Genomic DNA, 21,384 nt, shown 5'->3' with positions numbered 1-21,384 from the left:
CAGAGCTCCCTAAATGGGTCTTTCTGAACCCAAAAGCCCTCAAATTGGTGTTTCTGAGCCCAAATGCTCCCAAAACGGGTGTTTCTCACGCCCAGAAGACCCATAAATCGGTATTTCTTGGCCCAAAACCTACCTAAATTGCTCCTTCTGAGCTCCAGAGCTCCCTGCATTGTTTTTTCTGAGCTCAAATGCTGCCTAAACAGGTGTTTTTGAGGCCCAGAAGCTGATTAAGTGGCTGCTTCTGAGCCCCAGAGCTCCCGAAATTGCTGTTTCTCACCTAAAAACCACCTGAAGTCACAGTTTCTGAGCCCAAAAGATCCCTCAATGGGTCTTTTTGAGCCCAAAAGCTCCCTAAAAGGCTGTTTTGGAGGCCCAAAAGCTGCCTAAGTGAGTGTTTCTCGGGCTAAGAGCTCCCTAAATTGCTGGTTTTGAGCCAAAAATCTCCCTCAGTCACTCTTTCTGAGCCCCAAAGATCCCTATATTGACATTTTGGAGTCCCAGAGCTCCCAAAATTGCTGTTTCTTAGTGCAAAAACTCCCCAGGTGGGTGTTTCTGAGACCCAAATCTCTTTGAATTGCTGGTTTGGAGCCCCAGAGCTCCCTAAATGGGTCTTTCTGAGCCCAAAAGCCCCCAAATCGGTGTTTCTGAGCCCAAATGCTCCCTTAAACGGCTGTTTCTCAGGACCAGAAGCCCCATAAATGGGTATTTCTTGGCCCAAAACCTACCTAAATTGCTCCTTCTGAGCTCCAGAGCTCCCTGCATTGTTTTTTCTGAGCTCAAATGCTGCCTAAACAGGTGTTTTTGAGGCCCAGAAGCTGATTAAGTGGCTGCTTCTGAGCCCCAGAGCTCCCGAAATTGCTGTTTCTCACCTAAAAACCACCTGAAGTCACAGTTTCTGAGCCCAAAAGATCCCTCAATGGGTCTTTTTGAGCCCAAAAGCTCCCTAAAAGGCTGTTTTGGAGGCCCAAAAGCTGCCTAAGTGAGTGTTTCTCGGGCCAAGAGTTCCCCAAATTGCTGGTTTTGAGCCAAAAATCTCCCTCAGTCACTGTTTCTGAGCCCAAAAGCTCCCTATATTGACAGCTTGGAGCCCCAGAGCTCCCGAAATTGCTGTTTCTTAGCCCAAAAGCTCCCCAGGCGGGTGTTTCTGAGACCCAAATCTCTTTGAATTGCTGGTTTTGAGCCCCAGTGCTCCCCAAATGGGTCTTTCTGAGCCCAAAAGCCCCCAAGTCGGTGTTTCTGAGCCCAAATGCTCCCTAAACGGCTGTTTCTCAGGACCAGAAGCCCCATAAATCCGTATTTCTTGGCCCAAAACCTAACTAAATTGCGCCTTCTGAGCTCCAGAGCTCCCTGCATTGTTTTTTCTGAGCTCAAATGCTGCCCAGACAGATGTTTTTGAGGCCCAGAAGATGATTAAGTGGCTGCTTCTGAGCCCCAAAGCTCCCGAAATTGCTGTTTCTTAGCCCAAAAGCTCCCCACGTGGGCGTTTCTGACCCCCAGATATCATTAAATTGCTGGTTTTGAGCCCAAAAGCTCCCTCAATGGGTCTTTTTGAGCCCCAAATCTCCCTAAAAGGCTGTTTTGGAGGCCCAAAAGCTGCCTAAGTGAGTGTTTCTCGGGCCAAGATTTCCCTAAATTGCTGGTTTTGAGCCAAAAACCTCCCTCAGTCACTCTTTCTGAGCCCAAAAGCTCCCTATATTGACATTTTGGAGCGCCACAGCTCCCAAAATTGCTGTTTCTTAGCCCAAAAGCTCCCCAGGTGGGGGTTTTTGAGCCCCAAATCTCTTTAAATTGCTGGTTTGGAGCCCCAAAGCTCCTTAAATTGCTGTTACTCAGCTGAAAACAACCCTAAGTTGCTGTTTCTGAGCCCAAAATCTCCCTAAGTTGGGCTTTTGGAGCCCCAAAACTCTCTCAGTTGCTGTTTCTTAGCACAAAAGCTTCCTAAGTCGCTCCCTGTCTTGGTTTTTCTGAGCCTAAAAGCTACAAAATGGATGTTTCTTAGCCACAAAGCTCCCTGCAGCGTTTTTCCTGAGCTCAAAAGCTCCCTAAAAGGCTGTTTTGGAGGCCCAAAAGCTGCCTAAGTGGGTGTTCCTCAGGCTCAAGACCTCCCTAAATTGCTGGTTTTGAGCCAAAACCTCCCTCAGTCACTGTTTCTGAGCCCCAAAGATCCCTATTTTAACATTTTGGAGCCCCAGAGCTCCCGAAATTGCTGTTTCTTAGCCCAAAAGCTCCCCAGGCGGGTGTTTCTGAGACCCAAATCTCTTTAAATTGCTGGTTTTGAGACCAAAAGATCCCCAAATAAGTGTTTCTGAGCCCAAAAGCTCCCTAAAAGGGTGTTTTAGAGGCCCAAAAGCTGCCTAAATGAGTGTTTCTCGGGCCAAGAGCTCCCTAAATTGCTGGTTTTGAGACCAAAACCTCCCTCAGTCACTGTTTCTGAGCCCAAAATCTCCCCGAGTCGGTCTTTGGAGCCCCAAAGCTCCCTAAATTGCTGTTTCTTAGCGCAAAAGCTCCCCAGGTGGGCGTTTCTGAACCCCAGATATCATTAAATTGCTGGTTTTGAGCCCAAAAGCTCCCTCAATGGGTCTTTTTGAGCCCAAAAGCTCCCTAAAAGGGTGTTTTGGAGGCCCAAAAGCTGCCTAAGTGGGTGTTCCTCAGGCTCAAGACCTCCCTAAATTGCTGGTTTTGAGACAAAAACCTCCCCAAGTCACTGTTTCTGAGCCCCAAATCTCCCTAAGTCGGATTTTGGAGCCCCAGAGCTCCCGAAATTGCTGTTTCTCACCTAAAAACCACCTGAAGTCACAGTTTCTGAGCCGAAAAGATCCCTCAATGAGTCTTTTTGAGCCCAAAAGCTCCCTAAAAGGCTGTTTTGGAGGCCCAAAAGCTGCCTAAGTGAGTGTTTCTCGGGCCAAGAGCTCCCTAAACTGCTGGTTTTGAGCCAAAAACCTCCCTCAGTCACTGTCTCTGAGCCCAAAAGCTCCCTATATTGACAGCTTGGAGCCCCAGAGCTCCCAAAATTGCTGTTTCTTAGCCCAAAAGCTCCCCAGGCGGGTGTTTCTGAGACCCAAATCTCTTTGAATTGCTGGTTTTGAGCCCCAGAGCTCCCTAAATTGCTGTTTCTCACATAAAATCACCCTAAGTCGCAGTTTCTGAGCCGAAAAGATCCCTCAATGAGTCTTTTTGAGCCCAAAAGCTCCCTAAAAGGCTGTTTTGGAGGCCCAAAAGCTGCCTAAGTGAATGTTTCTCAGGCCAAGAGCTCCCTAAACTGCTGGTTTTGAGCCAAAAACCTCCCTCAGTCACTGTCTCTGAGCCCAAAAGCTCCCTATATTGACATTTTGGAGCCCCAGAGCTCCCAAAATTGCTGTTTCTTAGTGCAAAAACTCCCTAGGTGGGTGTTTCTGAGACCCAAATCTCTTTGAATTGCTGGTTTGGAGCCCCAGAGCTCCCTAAATGGGTCTTTCTGAACCCAAAAGCCCTCAAATTGGTGTTTCTGAGCCCAAATGCTCCCAAAACGGGTGTTTCTCACGCCCAGAAGACCCATAAATCGGTATTTCTTGGCCCAAAACCTACCTAAATTGCTCCTTCTGAGCTCCAGAGCTCCCTGCATTGTTTTTTCTGAGCTCAAATGCTGCCTAAACAGGTGTTTTTGAGGCCCAGAAGCTGATTAAGTGGCTGCTTCTGAGCCCCAGAGCTCCCGAAATTGCTGTTTCTCACCTAAAAACCACCTGAAGTCACAGTTTCTGAGCCCAAAAGATCCCTCAATGGGTCTTTTTGAGCCCAAAAGCTCCCTAAAAGGCTGTTTTGGAGGCCCAAAAGCTGCCTAAGTGAGTGTTTCTCGGGCCAAGAGTTCCCCAAATTGCTGGTTTTGAGCCAAAAATCTCCCTCAGTCACTCTTTCTGAGCCCAAAAGCTCCCTATATTGACAGCTTGGAGCCCCAGAGCTCCCGAAATTGCTGTTTCTTAGCCCAAAAGCTCCCCAGGCGGGTGTTTCTGAGACCCAAATCTCTTTGAATTGCTGGTTTTGAGCCCCAGTGCTCCCCAAATGGGTCTTTCTGAGCCCAAAAGCCCCCAAGTCGGTGTTTCTGAGCCCAAATGCTCCCTAAACGGCTGTTTCTCAGGACCAGAAGCCCCATAAATCCGTATTTCTTGGCCCAAAACCTAACTAAATTGCGCCTTCTGAGCTCCAGAGCTCCCTGCATTGTTTTTTCTGAGCTCAAATGCTGCCCAGACAGATGTTTTTGAGGCCCAGAAGATGATTAAGTGGCTGCTTCTGAGCCCCAAAGCTCCCGAAATTGCTGTTTCTTAGCCCAAAAGCTCCCCACGTGGGCGTTTCTGACCCCCAGATATCATTAAATTGCTGGTTTTGAGCCCAAAAGCTCCCTCAATGGGTCTTTTTGAGCCCCAAATCTCCCTAAAAGGCTGTTTTGGAGGCCCAAAAGCTGCCTAAGTGAGTGTTTCTCGGGCCAAGATTTCCCTAAATTGCTGGTTTTGAGCCAAAAACCTCCCTCAGTCACTCTTTCTGAGCCCAAAAGCTCCCTATATTGACATTTTGGAGCGCCACAGCTCCCAAAATTGCTGTTTCTTAGCCCAAAAGCTCCCCAGGTGGGGGTTTTTGAGCCCCAAAGCTCATTAAATTGCTGGTTTGGAGCCCCAAAGCTCCTTAAATTGCTGTTACTCAGCTGAAAACAACCCTAGGTTGCTGTTTCTGAGCCCAAAATCTCCCTAAGTTGGGCTTTTGGAGCCCCAAAACTCTCTCAGTTGCTGTTTCTTAGCACAAAAGCTTCCTAAGTCGCTCCCTGTCTTGGTTTTTCTGAGCCTAAAAGCTACAAAATGGATGTTTCTTAGCCACAAAGCTCCCTGCAGCGTTTTTCCTGAGCTCAAAAGCTCCCTAAAAGGGTGTTTTGGAGGCCCAAAAGCTGCCTAAGTGGGTGTTCCTCAGGCTCAAGACCTCCCTAAATTGCTGGTTTTGAGCCAAAACCTCCCTCAGTCACTGTTTCTGAGCCCCAAAGATCCCTATTTTAACATTTTGGAGCCCCAGAGCTCCCGAAATTGCTGTTTCTTAGCCCAAAAGCTCCCCAGGCGGGTGTTTCTGAGACCCAAATCTCTTTAAATTGCTGGTTTTGAGACCAAAAGATCCCCAAATAAGTGTTTCTGAGCCCAAAAGCTCCCTAAAAGGGTGTTTTAGAGGCCCAAAAGCTGCCTAAACGAGTGTTTCTCGGGCCAAGAGCTCCCTAAATTGCTGGTTTTGAGACCAAAACCTCCCTCAGTCACTGTTTCTGAGCCCAAAATCTCCCCGAGTCGGTCTTTGGAGCCCCAAAGCTCCCTAAATTGCTGTTTCTTAGCGCAAAAGCTCCCCAGGTGGGCGTTTCTGAACCCCAGATATCATTAAATTGCTGGTTTTGAGCCCAAAAGCTCCCTCAATGGGTCTTTTTGAGCCCAAAAGCTCCCTAAAAGGGTGTTTTGGAGGCCCAAAAGCTGCCTAAGTGGCTGTTCCTCAGGCTCAAGACCTCCCTAAATTGCTGGTTTTGAGACAAAAACCTCCCCAAGTCACTGTTTCTGAGCCCCAAATCTCCCTAAGTCGGATTTTGGAGCCCCAGAGCTCCCTAAATTGCTGTTTCTCACATAAAATCACCCTAAGTTGCAGTTTCTGAGCCGAAAAGATCCCTCAATGGGTCTTTTTGAGCCCCAAATCTCCCTAAAAGGCTGTTTTGGAGGCCCAAAAGCTGCCTAAGTGAGTGTTTCTCAGGCCAAGATTTCCCTAAATTGCTGGTTTTGAGCCAAAAACCTCCCTCAGTCACTGTCTCTGAGCCCAAAAGCTCCCTATATTGACATTTTGGAGCCCCAGAGCTCCCAAAATTGCTGTTTCTTAGTGCAAAAACTCCCTAGGTGGGTGTTTCTGAGACCCAAATCTCTTTGAATTGCTGGTTTGGAGCCCCAGAGCTCCCTAAATGGGTCTTTCTGAACCCAAAAGCCCTCAAATTGGTGTTTCTGAGCCCAAATGCTCCCAAAACGGGTGTTTCTCACGCCCAGAAGACCCATAAATCGGTATTTCTTGGCCCAAAACCTACCTAAATTGCTCCTTCTGAGCTCCAGAGCTCCCTGCATTGTTTTTTCTGAGCTCAAATGCTGCCTAAACAGGTGTTTTTGAGGCCCAGAAGCTGATTAAGTGGCTGCTTCTGAGCCCCAGAGCTCCCGAAATTGCTGTTTCTCACCTAAAAACCACCTGAAGTCACAGTTTCTGAGCCCAAAAGATCCCTCAATGGGTCTTTTTGAGCCCAAAAGCTCCCTAAAAGGCTGTTTTGGAGGCCCAAAAGCTGCCTAAGTGAGTGTTTCTCGGGCTAAGAGCTCCCTAAATTGCTGGTTTGGAGCCAAAAACCTCCCTCAGTCACTCTTTCTGAGCCCCAAAGATCCCTATATTGACATTTTGGAGTCCCAGAGCTCCCAAAATTGCTGTTTCTTAGTGCAAAAACTCCCTAGGTGGGTGTTTCTGAGACCCAAATCTCTTTGAATTGCTGGTTTGGAGCCCCAGAGCTCCCTAAATGGGTCTTTCTGAGCCCAAAAGCCCCCAAATCGGTGTTTCTGAGCCCAAATGCTCCCTTAAACGGCTGTTTCTCAGGACCAGAAGCCCCATAAATGGGTATTTCTTGGCCCAAAACCTACCTAAATTGCTCCTTCTGAGCTCCAGAGCTCCCTGCATTGTTTTTTCTGAGCTCAAATGCTGCCTAAACAGGTGTTTTTGAGGCCCAGAAGCTGATTAAGTGGCTGCTTCTGAGCCCCAGAGCTCCCGAAATTGCTGTTTCTCACCTAAAAACCACCTGAAGTCACAGTTTCTGAGCCCAAAAGATCCCTCAATGGGTCTTTTTGAGCCCAAAAGCTCCCTAAAAGGCTGTTTTGGAGGCCCAAAAGCTGCCTAAGTGAGTGTTTCTCGGGCCAAGAGTTCCCCAAATTGCTGGTTTTGAGCCAAAAATCTCCCTCAGTCACTCTTTCTGAGCCCAAAAGCTCCCTATATTGACAGCTTGGAGCCCCAGAGCTCCCGAAATTGCTGTTTCTTAGCCCAAAAGCTCCCCAGGCGGGTGTTTCTGAGACCCAAATCTCTTTGAATTGCTGGTTTTGAGCCCCAGTGCTCCCCAAATGGGTCTTTCTGAGCCCAAAAGCCCCCAAGTCGGTGTTTCTGAGCCCAAATGCTCCCTAAACGGCTGTTTCTCAGGACCAGAAGCCCCATAAATCCGTATTTCTTGGCCCAAAACCTAACTAAATTGCGCCTTCTGAGCTCCAGAGCTCCCTGCATTGTTTTTTCTGAGCTCAAATGCTGCCCAGACAGATGTTTTTGAGGCCCAGAAGATGATTAAGTGGCTGCTTCTGAGCCCCAAAGCTCCCGAAATTGCTGTTTCTTAGCCCAAAAGCTCCCCACGTGGGCGTTTCTGACCCCCAGATATCATTAAATTGCTGGTTTTGAGCCCAAAAGCTCCCTCAATGGGTCTTTTTGAGCCCCAAATCTCCCTAAAAGGCTGTTTTGGAGGCCCAAAAGCTGCCTAAGTGAGTGTTTCTCGGGCCAAGATTTCCCTAAATTGCTGGTTTTGAGCCAAAAACCTCCCTCAGTCACTCTTTCTGAGCCCAAAAGCTCCCTATATTGACATTTTGGAGCGCCACAGCTCCCAAAATTGCTGTTTCTTAGCCCAAAAGCTCCCCAGGTGGGGGTTTTTGAGCCCCAAATCTCTTTAAATTGCTGGTTTGGAGCCCCAAAGCTCCTTAAATTGCTGTTACTCAGCTGAAAACAACCCTAAGTTGCTGTTTCTGAGCCCAAAATCTCCCTAAGTTGGGCTTTTGGAGCCCCAAAACTCTCTCAGTTGCTGTTTCTTAGCACAAAAGCTTCCTAAGTCGCTCCCTGTCTTGGTTTTTCTGAGCCTAAAAGCTACAAAATGGATGTTTCTTAGCCACAAAGCTCCCTGCAGCGTTTTTCCTGAGCTCAAAAGCTCCCTAAAAGGGTGTTTTGGAGGCCCAAAAGCTGCCTAAGTGGGTGTTCCTCAGGCTCAAGACCTCCCTAAATTGCTGGTTTTGAGCCAAAACCTCCCCAAGTCACTGTTTCTGAGCCCCAAAGATCCCTATTTTAACATTTTGGAGCCCCAGAGCTCCCGAAATTGCTGTTTCTTAGCCCAAAAGCTCCCCAGGCGGGTGTTTCTGAGACCCAAATCTCTTTAAATTGCTGGTTTTGAGACCAAAAGATCCCCAAATAAGTGTTTCTGAGCCCAAAAGCTCCCTAAAAGGGTGTTTTAGAGGCCCAAAAGCTGCCTAAACGAGTGTTTCTCGGGCCAAGAGCTCCCTAAATTGCTGGTTTTGAGACCAAAACCTCCCTCAGTCACTGTTTCTGAGCCCAAAATCTCCCCGAGTCGGTCTTTGGAGCCCCAAAGCTCCCTAAATTGCTGTTTCTTAGCGCAAAAGCTCCCCAGGTGGGCGTTTCTGAACCCCAGATATCATTAAATTGCTGGTTTTGAGCCCAAAAGCTCCCTCAATGGGTCTTTTTGAGCCCAAAAGCTCCCTAAAAGGGTGTTTTGGAGGCCCAAAAGCTGCCTAAGTGGGTGTTCCTCAGGCTCAAGACCTCCCTAAATTGCTGGTTTTGAGACAAAAACCTCCCCAAGTCACTGTTTCTGAGCCCCAAATCTCCCTAAGTCGGATTTTGGAGCCCCAGAGCTCCCTAAATTGCTGTTTCTCACATAAAATCACCCTAAGTTGCAGTTTCTGAGCCGAAAAGATCCCTCAATGAGTCTTTTTGAGCCCAAAAGCTCCCTAAAAGGCTGTTTTGGAGGCCCAAAAGCTGCCTAAGTGAATGTTTCTCAGGCCAAGAGCTCCCTAAACTGCTGGTTTTGAGCCAAAAACCTCCCTCAGTCACTGTCTCTGAGCCCAAAAGCTCCCTATATTGACATTTTGGAGCCCCAGAGCTCCCAAAATTGCTGTTTCTTAGTGCAAAAACTCCCTAGGTGGGTGTTTCTGAGACCCAAATCTCTTTGAATTGCTGGTTTGGAGCCCCAGAGCTCCCTAAATGGGTCTTTCTGAACCCAAAAGACCTCAAATTGGTGTTTCTGAGCCCAAATGCTCCCAAAACGGGTGTTTCTCACGCCCAGAAGACCCATAAATCGGTATTTCTTGGCCCAAAACCTACCTAAATTGCTCCTTCTGAGCTCCAGAGCTCCCTGCATTGTTTTTTCTGAGCTCAAATGCTGCCTAAACAGGTGTTTTTGAGGCCCAGAAGCTGATTAAGTGGCTGCTTCTGAGCCCCAGAGCTCCCGAAATTGCTGTTTCTCACCTAAAAACCACCTGAAGTCACAGTTTCTGAGCCCAAAAGATCCCTCAATGGGTCTTTTTGAGCCCAAAAGCTCCCTAAAAGGCTGTTTTGGAGGCCCAAAAGCTGCCTAAGTGAGTGTTTCTCGGGCTAAGAGCTCCCTAAATTGCTGGTTTGGAGCCAAAAACCTCCCTCAGTCACTCTTTCTGAGCCCCAAAGATCCCTATATTGACATTTTGGAGTCCCAGAGCTCCCAAAATTGCTGTTTCTTAGTGCAAAAACTCCCCAGGTGGGTGTTTCTGAGACCCAAATCTCTTTGAATTGCTGGTTTGGAGCCCCAGAGCTCCCTAAATGGGTCTTTCTGAGCCCAAAAGCCCCCAAATCGGTGTTTCTGAGCCCAAATGCTCCCTTAAACGGCTGTTTCTCAGGACCAGAAGCCCCATAAATGGGTATTTCTTGGCCCAAAACCTACCTAAATTGCTCCTTCTGAGCTCCAGAGCTCCCTGCATTGTTTTTTCTGAGCTCAAATGCTGCCTAAACAGGTGTTTTTGAGGCCCAGAAGCTGATTAAGTGGCTGCTTCTGAGCCCCAGAGCTCCCGAAATTGCTGTTTCTCACCTAAAAACCACCTGAAGTCACAGTTTCTGAGCCCAAAAGATCCCTCAATGGGTCTTTTTGAGCCCAAAAGCTCCCTAAAAGGCTGTTTTGGAGGCCCAAAAGCTGCCTAAGTGAGTGTTTCTCGGGCCAAGAGTTCCCCAAATTGCTGGTTTTGAGCCAAAAATCTCCCTCAGTCACTCTTTCTGAGCCCAAAAGCTCCCTATATTGACAGCTTGGAGCCCCAGAGCTCCCGAAATTGCTGTTTCTTAGCCCAAAAGCTCCCCAGGCGGGTGTTTCTGAGACCCAAATCTCTTTGAATTGCTGGTTTTGAGCCCCAGTGCTCCCCAAATGGGTCTTTCTGAGCCCAAAAGCCCCCAAGTCGGTGTTTCTGAGCCCAAATGCTCCCTAAACGGCTGTTTCTCAGGACCAGAAGCCCCATAAATCCGTATTTCTTGGCCCAAAACCTAACTAAATTGCGCCTTCTGAGCTCCAGAGCTCCCTGCATTGTTTTTTCTGAGCTCAAATGCTGCCCAGACAGATGTTTTTGAGGCCCAGAAGATGATTAAGTGGCTGCTTCTGAGCCCCAAAGCTCCCGAAATTGCTGTTTCTTAGCCCAAAAGCTCCCCACGTGGGCGTTTCTGACCCCCAGATATCATTAAATTGCTGGTTTTGAGCCCAAAAGCTCCCTCAATGGGTCTTTTTGAGCCCCAAATCTCCCTAAAAGGCTGTTTTGGAGGCCCAAAAGCTGCCTAAGTGAGTGTTTCTCAGGCCAAGATTTCCCTAAATTGCTGGTTTTGAGCCAAAAACCTCCCTCAGTCACTCTTTCTGAGCCCAAAAGCTCCCTATATTGACATTTTGGAGCACCACAGCTCCCAAAATTGCTGTTTCTTAGCCCAAAAGCTCCCCAGGTGGGGGTTTTTGAGCCCCAAATCTCATTAAATTGCTGGTTTGGAGCCCCAAAGCTCCTTAAATTGCTGTTACTCAGCTGAAAACAACCCTAAGTTGCTGTTTCTGAGCCCAAAATCTCCCTAAGTTGGGCTTTTGGAGCCCCAAAACTCTCTCAGTTGCTGTTTCTTAGCACAAAAGCTTCCTAAGTCGCTCCCTGTCTTGGTTTTTCTGAGCCTAAAAGCTACAAAATGGATGTTTCTTAGCCACAAAGCTCCCTGCAGAGTTTTTCCTGAGCTCAAAAGCTCCCTAAAAGGCTGTTTTGGAGGCCCAAAAGCTGCCTAAGTGGGTGTTCCTCAGGCTCAAGACCTCCCTAAATTGCTGGTTTTGAGCCAAAACCTCCCCAAGTCACTGTTTCTGAGCCCCAAAGATCCCTATTTTAACATTTTGGAGCCCCAGAGCTCCCGAAATTGCTGTTTCTTAGCCCAAAAGCTCCCCAGGCGGGTGTTTCTGAGACCCAAATCTCTTTGAATTGCTGGTTTTGAGCCCCAGTGCTCCCCAAATGGGTCTTTCTGAGCCCAAAAGCCCCCAAGTCGGTGTTTCTGAGCCCAAATGCTCCCTAAACGGCTGTTTCTCAGGACCAGAAGCCCCATAAATCCGTATTTCTTGGCCCAAAACCTAACTAAATTGCGCCTTCTGAGCTCCAGAGCTCCCTGCATTGTTTTTTCTGAGCTCAAATGCTGCCCAGACAGATGTTTTTGAGGCCCAGAAGATGATTAAGTGGCTGCTTCTGAGCCCCAAAGCTCCCGAAATTGCTGTTTCTTAGCCCAAAAGCTCCCCACGTGGGCGTTTCTGACCCCCAGATATCATTAAATTGCTGGTTTTGAGCCCAAAAGCTCCCTCAATGGGTCTTTTTGAGCCCCAAATCTCCCTAAAAGGCTGTTTTGGAGGCCCAAAAGCTGCCTAAGTGAGTGTTTCTCGGGCCAAGATTTCCCTAAATTGCTGGTTTTGAGCCAAAAACCTCCCTCAGTCACTCTTTCTGAGCCCAAAAGCTCCCTATATTGACATTTTGGAGCCCCAGAGCTCCCGAAATTGCTGTTTCTTAGCCCAAAAGCTCCCCAGGTGGGGGTTTTTGAGCCCCAAATCTCTTTAAATTGCTGGTTTGGAGCCCCAAAGCTCCTTAAATTGCTGTTACTCAGCTGAAAACAACCCTAAGTTGCTGTTTCTGAGCCCAAAATCTCCCTAAGTTGGGCTTTTGGAGCCCCAAAACTCTCTCAGTTGCTGTTTCTTAGCACAAAAGCTTCCTAAGTCGCTCCCTGTCTTGGTTTTTCTGAGCCTAAAAGCTACAAAATGGATGTTTCTTAGCCACAAAGCTCCCTGCAGCGTTTTTCCTGAGCTCAAAAGCTCCCTAAAAGGCTGTTTTGGAGGCCCAAAAGCTGCCTAAGTGGGTGTTCCTCAGGCTCAAGACCTCCCTAAATTGCTGGTTTTGAGCCAAAACCTCCCCAAGTCACTGTTTCTGAGCCCCAAAGATCCCTATTTTAACATTTTGGAGCCCCAGAGCTCCCGAAATTGCTGTTTCTTAGCCCAAAAGCTCCCCAGGCGGGTGTTTCTGAGACCCAAATCTCTTTAAATTGCTGGTTTTGAGACCAAAAGATCCCCAAATAAGTGTTTCTGAGCCCAAAAGCTCCCTAAAAGGGTGTTTTAGAGGCCCAAAAGCTGCCTAAATGAGTGTTTCTCGGGCCAAGAGCTCCCTAAATTGCTGGTTTTGAGACCAAAACCTCCCTCAGTCACTGTTTCTGAGCCCAAAATCTCCCCGAGTCGGTCTTTGGAGCCCCAAAGCTCCCTAAATTGCTGTTTCTTAGCGCAAAAGCTCCCCAGGTGGGCGTTTCTGAACCCCAGATATCATTAAATTGCTGGTTTTGAGCCCAAAAGCTCCCTCAATGGGTCTTTTTGAGCCCAAAAGCTCCCTAAAAGGGTGTTTTGGAGGCCCAAAAGCTGCCTAAGTGGGTGTTCCTCAGGCTCAAGACCTCCCTAAATTGCTGGTTTTGAGACAAAAACCTCCCCAAGTCACTGTTTCTGAGCCCCAAATCTCCCTAAGTCGGATTTTGGAGCCCCAGAGCTCCCTAAATTGCTGTTTCTCACATAAAATCACCCTAAGTTGCAGTTTCTGAGCCGAAAAGATCCCTCAATGAGTCTTTTTGAGCCCAAAAGCTCCCTAAAAGGCTGTTTTGGAGGCCCAAAAGCTGCCTAAGTGAATGTTTCTCAGGCCAAGAGCTCCCTAAACTGCTGGTTTTGAGCCAAAAACCTCCCTCAGTCACTGTCTCTGAGCCCAAAAGCTCCCTATATTGACATTTTGGAGCCCCAGAGCTCCCAAAATTGCTGTTTCTTAGTGCAAAAACTCCCTAGGTGGGTGTTTCTGAGACCCAAATCTCTTTGAATTGCTGGTTTGGAGCCCCAGAGCTCCCTAAATGGGTCTTTCTGAACCCAAAAGCCCTCAAATTGGTGTTTCTGAGCCCAAATGCTCCCAAAACGGGTGTTTCTCACGCCCAGAAGACCCATAAATCGGTATTTCTTGGCCCAAAACCTACCTAAATTGCTCCTTCTGAGCTCCAGAGCTCCCTGCATTGTTTTTTCTGAGCTCAAATGCTGGCTAAACAGGTGTTTTTGAGGCCCAGAAGCTGATTAAGTGGCTGCTTCTGAGCCCCAGAGCTCCCGAAATTGCTGTTTCTCACCTAAAAACCACCTGAAGTCACAGTTTCTGAGCCCAAAAGATCCCTCAATGGGTCTTTTTGAGCCCAAAAGCTCCCTAAAAGGGTGTTTTGGAGGCCCAAAAGCTGCCTAAGTGAGTGTTTCTCGGGCCAAGAGTTCCCCAAATTGCTGGTTTTGAGCCAAAAATCTCCCTCAGTCACTCTTTCTGAGCCCAAAAGCTCCCTATATTGACAGCTTGGAGCCCCAGAGCTCCCGAAATTGCTGTTTCTTAGCCCAAAAGCTCCCCAGGCGGGTGTTTCTGAGACCCAAATCTCTTTGAATTGCTGGTTTTGAGCCCCAGTGCTCCCCAAATGGGTCTTTCTGAGCCCAAAAGCCCCCAAGTCGGTGTTTCTGAGCCCAAATGCTCCCTAAACGGCTGTTTCTCAGGACCAGAAGCCCCATAAATCCGTATTTCTTGGCCCAAAACCTAACTAAATTGCGCCTTCTGAGCTCCAGAGCTCCCTGCATTGTTTTTTCTGAGCTCAAATGCTGCCCAGACAGATGTTTTTGAGGCCCAGAAGATGATTAAGTGGCTGCTTCTGAGCCCCAAAGCTCCCGAAATTGCTGTTTCTTAGCCCAAAAGCTCCCCACGTGGGCGTTTCTGACCCCCAGATATCATTAAATTGCTGGTTTTGAGCCCAAAAGCTCCCTCAATGGGTCTTTTTGAGCCCCAAATCTCCCTAAAAGGCTGTTTTGGAGGCCCAAAAGCTGCCTAAGTGAGTGTTTCTCGGGCCAAGATTTCCCTAAATTGCTGGTTTTGAGCCAAAAACCTCCCTCAGTCACTCTTTCTGAGCCCAAAAGCTCCCTATATTGACATTTTGGAGCGCCACAGCTCCCAAAATTGCTGTTTCTTAGCCCAAAAGCTCCCCAGGTGGGGGTTTTTGAGCCCCAAATCTCTTTGAATTGCTGGTTTGGAGCCCCAAAGCTCCTTAAATTGCTGTTACTCAGCTGAAAACAACCCTAAGTTGCTGTTTCTGAGCCCAAAATCTCCCTAAGTTGGGCTTTTGGAGCCCCAAAACTCTCTCAGTTGCTGTTTCTTAGCACAAAAGCTTCCTAAGTCGCTCCCTGTCTTGGTTTTTCTGAGCCTAAAAGCTACAAAATGGATGTTTCTTAGCCACAAAGCTCCCTGCAGAGTTTTTCCTGAGCTCAAAAGCTCCCTAAAAGGCTGTTTTGGAGGCCCAAAAGCTGCCTAAGTGGCTGTTCCTCAGGCTCAAGACCTCCCTAAATTGCTGGTTTTGAGCCAAAACCTCCCCAAGTCACTGTTTCTGAGCCCCAAAGATCCCTATATTAACATTTTGGAGCCCCAGAGCTCCCGAAATTGCTGTTTCTTAGCCCAAAAGCTCCCCAGGCGGGTGTTTCTGAGACCCAAATCTCTTTAAATTGCTGGTTTTGAGACCAAAAGATCCCCAAATAAGTGTTTCTGAGCCCAAAAGCTCCCTAAAAGGGTGTTTTAGAGGCCCAAAAGCTGCCTAAATGAGTGTTTCTCGGGCCAAGAGCTCCCTAAATTGCTGGTTTTGAGACCAAAACCTCCCTCAGTCACTGTTTCTGAGCCCAAAATCTCCCCGAGTCGGTCTTTGGAGCCCCAAAGCTCCCTAAATTGCTGTTTCTTAGCGCAAAAGCTCCCCAGGTGGGCGTTTCTGAACCCCAGATATCATTAAATTGCTGGTTTTGAGCCCAAAAGCTCCCTCAATGGGTCTTTTTGAGCCCAAAAGCTCCCTAAAAGGGTGTTTTGGAGGCCCAAAAGCTGCCTAAGTGGGTGTTCCTCAGGCTCAAGACCTCCCTAAATTGCTGGTTTTGAGACAAAAACCTCCCCAAGTCACTGTTTCTGAGCCCCAAATCTCCCTAAGTCGGATTTTGGAGCCCCAGAGCTCCCTAAATTGCTGTTTCTCACATAAAATCACCCTAAGTTGCAGTTTCTGAGCCGAAAAGATCCCTCAATGAGTCTTTTTGAGCCCAAAAGCTCCCTAAAAGGCTGTTTTGGAGGCCCAAAAGCTGCCTAAGTGAATGTTTCTCAGGCCAAGAGCTCCCTAAACTGCTGGTTTTGAGCCAAAAACCTCCCTCAGTCACTGTCTCTGAGCCCAAAAGCTCCCTATATTGACAGCTTGGAGCCCCAGAGCTCCCAAAATTGCTGTTTCTTAGTGCAAAAACTCCCTAGGTGGGTGTTTCTGAGACCCAAATCTCTTTGAATTGCTGGTTTGGAGCCCCAGAGCTCCCTAAATGGGTCTTTCTGAACCCAAAAGACCTCAAATTGGTGTTTCTGAGCCCAAATGCTCCCAAAACGGGTGTTTCTCACGCCCAGAAGACCCATAAATCGGTATTTCTTGGCCCAAAACCTACCTAAATTGCTCCTTCTGAGCTCCAGAGCTCCCTGCATTGTTTTTTCTGAGCTCAAATGCTGCCTAAACAGGTGTTTTTGAGGCCCAGAAGCTGATTAAGTGGCTGCTTCTGAGCCCCAGAGCTCCCTAAATTGCTGTTTCTCACATAAAATCACCCTAAGTCGCAGTTTCTGAGCCGAAAAGATCCCTCAATGAGTCTTTTTGAGCCCAAAAGCTCCCTAAAAGGCTGTTTTGGAGGCCCAAAAGCTGCCTAAGTGAATGTTTCTCAGGCCAAGAGCTCCCTAAACTGCTGGTTTTGAGCCAAAAACCTCCCTCAGTCACTGTCTCTGAGCCCAAAAGCTCCCTATATTGACAGCTTGGAGCCCCAGAGCTCCCAAAATTGCTGTTTCTTAGTGCAAAAACTCCCTAGGTGGGTGTTTCTGAGACCCAAATCTCTTTGAATTGCTGGTTTGGAGCCCCAGAGCTCCCTAAATGGGTCTTTCTGAACCCAAAAGCCCTCAAATTGGTGTTTCTGAGCCCAAATGCTCCCAAAACGGGTGTTTCTCACGCCCAGAAGACCCATAAATCGGTATTTCTTGGCCCAAAACCTACCTAAATTGCTCCTTCTGAGCTCCAGAGCTCCCTGCATTGTTTTTTCTGAGCTCAAATGCTGCCCAGACAGATGTTTTTGAGGCCCAGAAGATGATTAAGTGGCTGCTTCTGAGCCCCAAAGCTCCCGAAATTGCTGTTTCTTAGCCCAAAAGCTCCCCACGTGGGCGTTTCTGACCCCCAGATATCATTAAATTGCTGGTTTTGAGCCCAAAAGCTCCCTCAATGGGTCTTTTTGAGCCCCAAAGCTCCCTAAAAGGCTGTTTTGGAGGCCCAAAAGCTGCCTAAGTGAGTGTTTCTCAGGCCAAGAGTTCCCTAAATTGCTGGTTTTGAGCCAAAAACCTCCCTCAGTCACTCTTTCTGAGCCCAAAAGCTCCCTATATTGACATTTTGGAGCGCCACAGCTCCCGAAATTGCTGTTTCTTAGCCCAAAAGCTCCCCAGGTGGGGGTTTTTGAGCCCCAAATCTCATTAAATTGCTGGTTTGGAGCCCCAAAGCTCCTTAAATTGCTGTTACTCAGCTGAAAACAACCCTAAGTTGCTGTTTCTGAGCCCAAAATCTCCCTAAGTTGGGCTTTTGGAGCCCCAAAACTCTCTCAGTTGCTGTTTCTTAGCACAAAAGCTTCCTAAGTCGCTCCCTGTCTTGGTTTTTCTGAGCCTAAAAGCTACAAAATGGATGTTTCTTAGCCACAAAGCTCCCTGCAGAGTTTTTCCTGAGCTCAAAAGCTCCCTAAAAGGCTGTTTTGGAGGCCCAAAAGCTGCCTAAGTGGGTGTTCCTCAGGCTCAAGACCTCCCTAAATTGCTGGTTTTGAGACAAAAACCTCCCCAAGTCACTGTTTCTGAGCCCCAAAGATCCCTATATTAACATTTTGGAGCCCCAGAGCTCCCGAAATTGCTGTTTCTTAGCCCAAAAGCTCCCCAGGCGGGTGTTTCTGAGACCCAAATCTCTTTAAATTGCTGGTTTTGAGACCAAAAGATCCCCAAATAAGTGTTTCTGAGCCCAAAAGCTCCCTAAAAGGGTGTTTTAGAGGCCCAAAAGCTGCCTAAATGAGTGTTTCTCGGGCCAAGAGCTCCCTAAATTGCTGGTTTTGAGACCAAAACCTCCCTCAGTCACTGTTTCTGAGCCCAAAATCTCCCCGAGTCGGTCTTTGGAGCCCCAAAGCTCCCTAAATTGCTGTTTCTTAGCGCAAAAGCTCCCCAGGTGGGCGTTTCTGAACCCCAGATATCATTAAATTGCTGGTTTTGAGCCCAAAAGCTCCCTCAATGGGTCTTTTTGAGCCCAAAAGCTCCCTAAAAGGGTGTTTTGGAGGCCCAAAAGCTGCCTAAGTGGGTGTTCCTCAGGCTCAAGACCTCCCTAAATTGCTGGTTTTGAGACAAAAACCTCCCCAAGTCACTGTTTCTGAGCCCCAAATCTCCCTAAGTCGGATTTTGGAGCCCCAGAGCTCCCTAAATTGCTGTTTCTCACATAAAATCACCCTAAGTCGCAGTTTCTGAGCCGAAAAGATCCCTCAATGAGTCTTTTTGAGCCCAAAAGCTCCCTAAAAGGCTGTTTTGGAGGCCCAAAAGCTGCCTAAGTGAATGTTTCTCAGGCCAAGAGCTCCCTAAACTGCTGGTTTTGAGCCAAAAACCTCCCTCAGTCACTGTCTCTGAGCCCAAAAGCTCCCTATATTGACATTTTGGAGCCCCAGAGCTCCCAAAATTGCTGTTTCTTAGTGCAAAAACTCCCTAGGTGGGTGTTTCTGAGACCCAAATCTCTTTGAATTGCTGGTTTGGAGCCCCAGAGCTCCCTAAATGGGTCTTTCTGAACCCAAAAGCCCTCAAATTGGTGTTTCTGAGCCCAAATGCTCCCAAAACGGGTGTTTCTCACGCCCAGAAGACCCATAAATCGGTATTTCTTGGCCCAAAACCTACCTAAATTGCGCCTTCTGAGCTCCAGAGCTCCCTGCATTGTTTTTTCTGAGCTCAAATGCTGCCCAGACAGATGTTTTTGAGGCCCAGAAGATGATTAAGTGGCTGCTTCTGAGCCCCAAAGCTCCCGAAATTGCTGTTTCTTAGCCCAAAAGCTCCCCACGTGGGCGTTTCTGACCCCCAGATATCATTAAATTGCTGGTTTTGAGCCCAAAAGCTCCCTCAATGGGTCTTTTTGAGCCCCAAAGCTCCCTAAAAGGCTGTTTTGGAGGCCCAAAAGCTGCCTAAGTGAGTGTTTCTCAGGCCAAGAGTTCCCTAAATTGCTGGTTTTGAGCCAAAAACCTCCCTCAGTCACTCTTTCTGAGCCCAAAAGCTCCCTATATTGACATTTTGGAGCGCCACAGCTCCCGAAATTGCTGTTTCTTAGCCCAAAAGCTCCCCAGGTGGGGGTTTTTGAGCCCCAAATCTCATTAAATTGCTGGTTTGGAGCCCCAAAGCTCCTTAAATTGCTGTTACTCAGCTGAAAACAACCCTAAGTTGCTGTTTCTGAGCCCAAAATCTCCCTAAGTTGGGCTTTTGGAGCCCCAAAACTCTCTCAGTTGCTGTTTCTTAGCACAAAAGCTTCCTAAGTCGCTCCCTGTCTTGGTTTTTCTGAGCCTAAAAGCTACAAAATGGATGTTTCTTAGCCACAAAGCTCCCTGCAGAGTTTTTCCTGAGCTCAAAAGCTCCCTAAAAGGCTGTTTTGGAGGCCCAAAAGCTGCCTAAGTGGGTGTTCCTCAGGCTCAAGACCTCCCTAAATTGCTGGTTTTGAGACAAAAACCTCCCCAAGTCACTGTTTCTGAGCCCCAAATCTCCCTAAGTCGGATTTTGGAGCCCCAGAGCTCCCTAAATTGCTGTTTCTTAGTGCAAAAGCTCCCCAGGTGGGTGTTTCTGAGACCCAAATCTCTTTGAATTGCTGGTTTTGAGCCCCAGAGCTCCCTAAATTGCTGTTTCTCACATAAAATCACCCTAAGTCGCAGTTTCTGAGCCGAAAAGATCCCTCAATGAGTCTTTTTGAGCCCAAAAGCTCCCTAAAAGGCTGTTTTGGAGGCCCAAAAGCTGCCTAAGTGAATGTTTCTCAGGCCAAGAGCTCCCTAAACTGCTGGTTTTGAGCCAAAAACCTCCCTCAGTCACTGTCTCTGAGCCCAAAAGCTCCCTATATTGACATTTTGGAGCCCCAGAGCTCCCAAAATTGCTGTTTCTTAGTGCAAAAACTCCCTAGGTGGGTGTTTCTGAGACCCAAATCTCTTTGAATTGCTGGTTTGGAGCCCCAGAGCTCCCTAAATGGGTCTTTCTGAACCCAAAAGACCTCAAATTGGTGTTTCTGAGCCCAAATGCTCCCAAAACGGGTGTTTCTCACGCCCAGAAGACCCATAAATCGGTATTTCTTGGCCCAAAACCTACCTAAATTGCTCCTTCTGAGCTCCAGAGCTCCCTGCATTGTTTTTTCTGAGCTCAAATGCTGCCTAAACAGGTGTTTTTGAGGCCCAGAAGCTGATTAAGTGGCTGCTTCTGAGCCCCAGAGCTCCCGAAATTGCTGTTTCTCACCTAAAAACCACCTGAAGTCACAGTTTCTGAGCCCAAAAGATCCCTCAATGGGTCTTTTTGAGCCCAAAAGCTCCCTAAAAGGCTGTTTTGGAGGCCCAAAAGCTGCCTAAGTGAGTGTTTCTCGGGCCAAGAGTTCCCCAAATTGCTGGTTTTGAGCCAAAAATCTCCCTCAGTCACTCTTTCTGAGCCCAAAAGCTCCCTATATTGACAGCTTGGAGCCCCAGAGCTCCCGAAATTGCTGTTTCTTAGCCCAAAAGCTCCCCAGGCGGGTGTTTCTGAGACCCAAATCTCTTTGAATTGCTGGTTTTGAGCCCCAGTGCTCCCCAAATGGGTCTTTCTGAGCCCAAAAGCCCCCAAGTCGGTGTTTCTGAGCCCAAATGCTCCCTAAACGGCTGTTTCTCAGGACCAGAAGCCCCATAAATCCGTATTTCTTGGCCCAAAACCTAACTAAATTGCGCCTTCTGAGCTCCAGAGCTCCCTGCATTGTTTTTTCTGAGCTCAAATGCTGCCCAGACAGATGTTTTTGAGGCCCAGAAGATGATTAAGTGGCTGCTTCTGAGCCCCAAAGCTCCCGAAATTGCTGTTTCTTAGCCCAAAAGCTCCCCACGTGGGCGTTTCTGACCCCCAGATATCATTAAATTGCTGGTTTTGAGCCCAAAAGCTCCCTCAATGGGTCTTTTTGAGCCCCAAATCTCCCTAAAAGGCTGTTTTGGAGGCCCAAAAGCTGCCTAAGTGAGTGTTTCTCGGGCCAAGATTTCCCTAAATTGCTGGTTTTGAGCCAAAAACCTCCCCAAGTCACTGTTTCTGAGCCCCAAAGATCCCTATTTTAACATTTTGGAGCCCCAGAGCTCCCGAAATTGCTGTTTCTTAGCCCAAAAGCTCCCCAGGCGGGTGTTTCTGAGACCCAAATCTCTTTGAATTGCTGGTTTTGAGCCCCAGAGCTCCCTAAATTGCTGTTTCTCACATAAAATCACCCTAAGTCGCAGTTTCTGAGCCGAAAAGATCCCTCAATGAGTCTTTTTGAGCCCAAAAGCTCCCTAAAAGGCTGTTTTGGAGGCCCAAAAGCTGCCTAAGTGAATGTTTCTCAGGCCAAGAGCTCCCTAAACTGCTGGTTTTGAGCCAAAAACCTCCCTCAGTCACTGTCTCTGAGCCCAAAAGCTCCCTATATTGACATTTTGGAGCCCCAGAGCTCCCAAAATTGCTGTTTCTTAGTGCAAAAACTCCCCAGGTGGGGGTTTTTGAGCCCCAAATCTCTTTGAATTGCTGGTTTGGAGCCCCAGAGCTCCTTAAATTGCTGTTACTCAGCTGAAAACAACCCTAAGTTGCTGTTTCTGAGCCCAAAATCTCCCTAAGTTGGGCTTTTGGAGCCCCAAAACTCTCTCAGTTGCTGTTTCTTAGCACAAAAGCTTCCTAAGTCACTCCCTGTCTTGGTTTTTCTGAGCCTAAAAGCTACAAAATGGATGTTTCT

This window comes from Strix aluco, chromosome 34 (assembly GCF_031877795.1).
Source record: "Strix aluco isolate bStrAlu1 chromosome 34, bStrAlu1.hap1, whole genome shotgun sequence".
Classification (NCBI taxonomy): domain Eukaryota; kingdom Metazoa; phylum Chordata; class Aves; order Strigiformes; family Strigidae; genus Strix; species Strix aluco.
Note: the sequence above shows the minus strand (reverse complement) of the source record.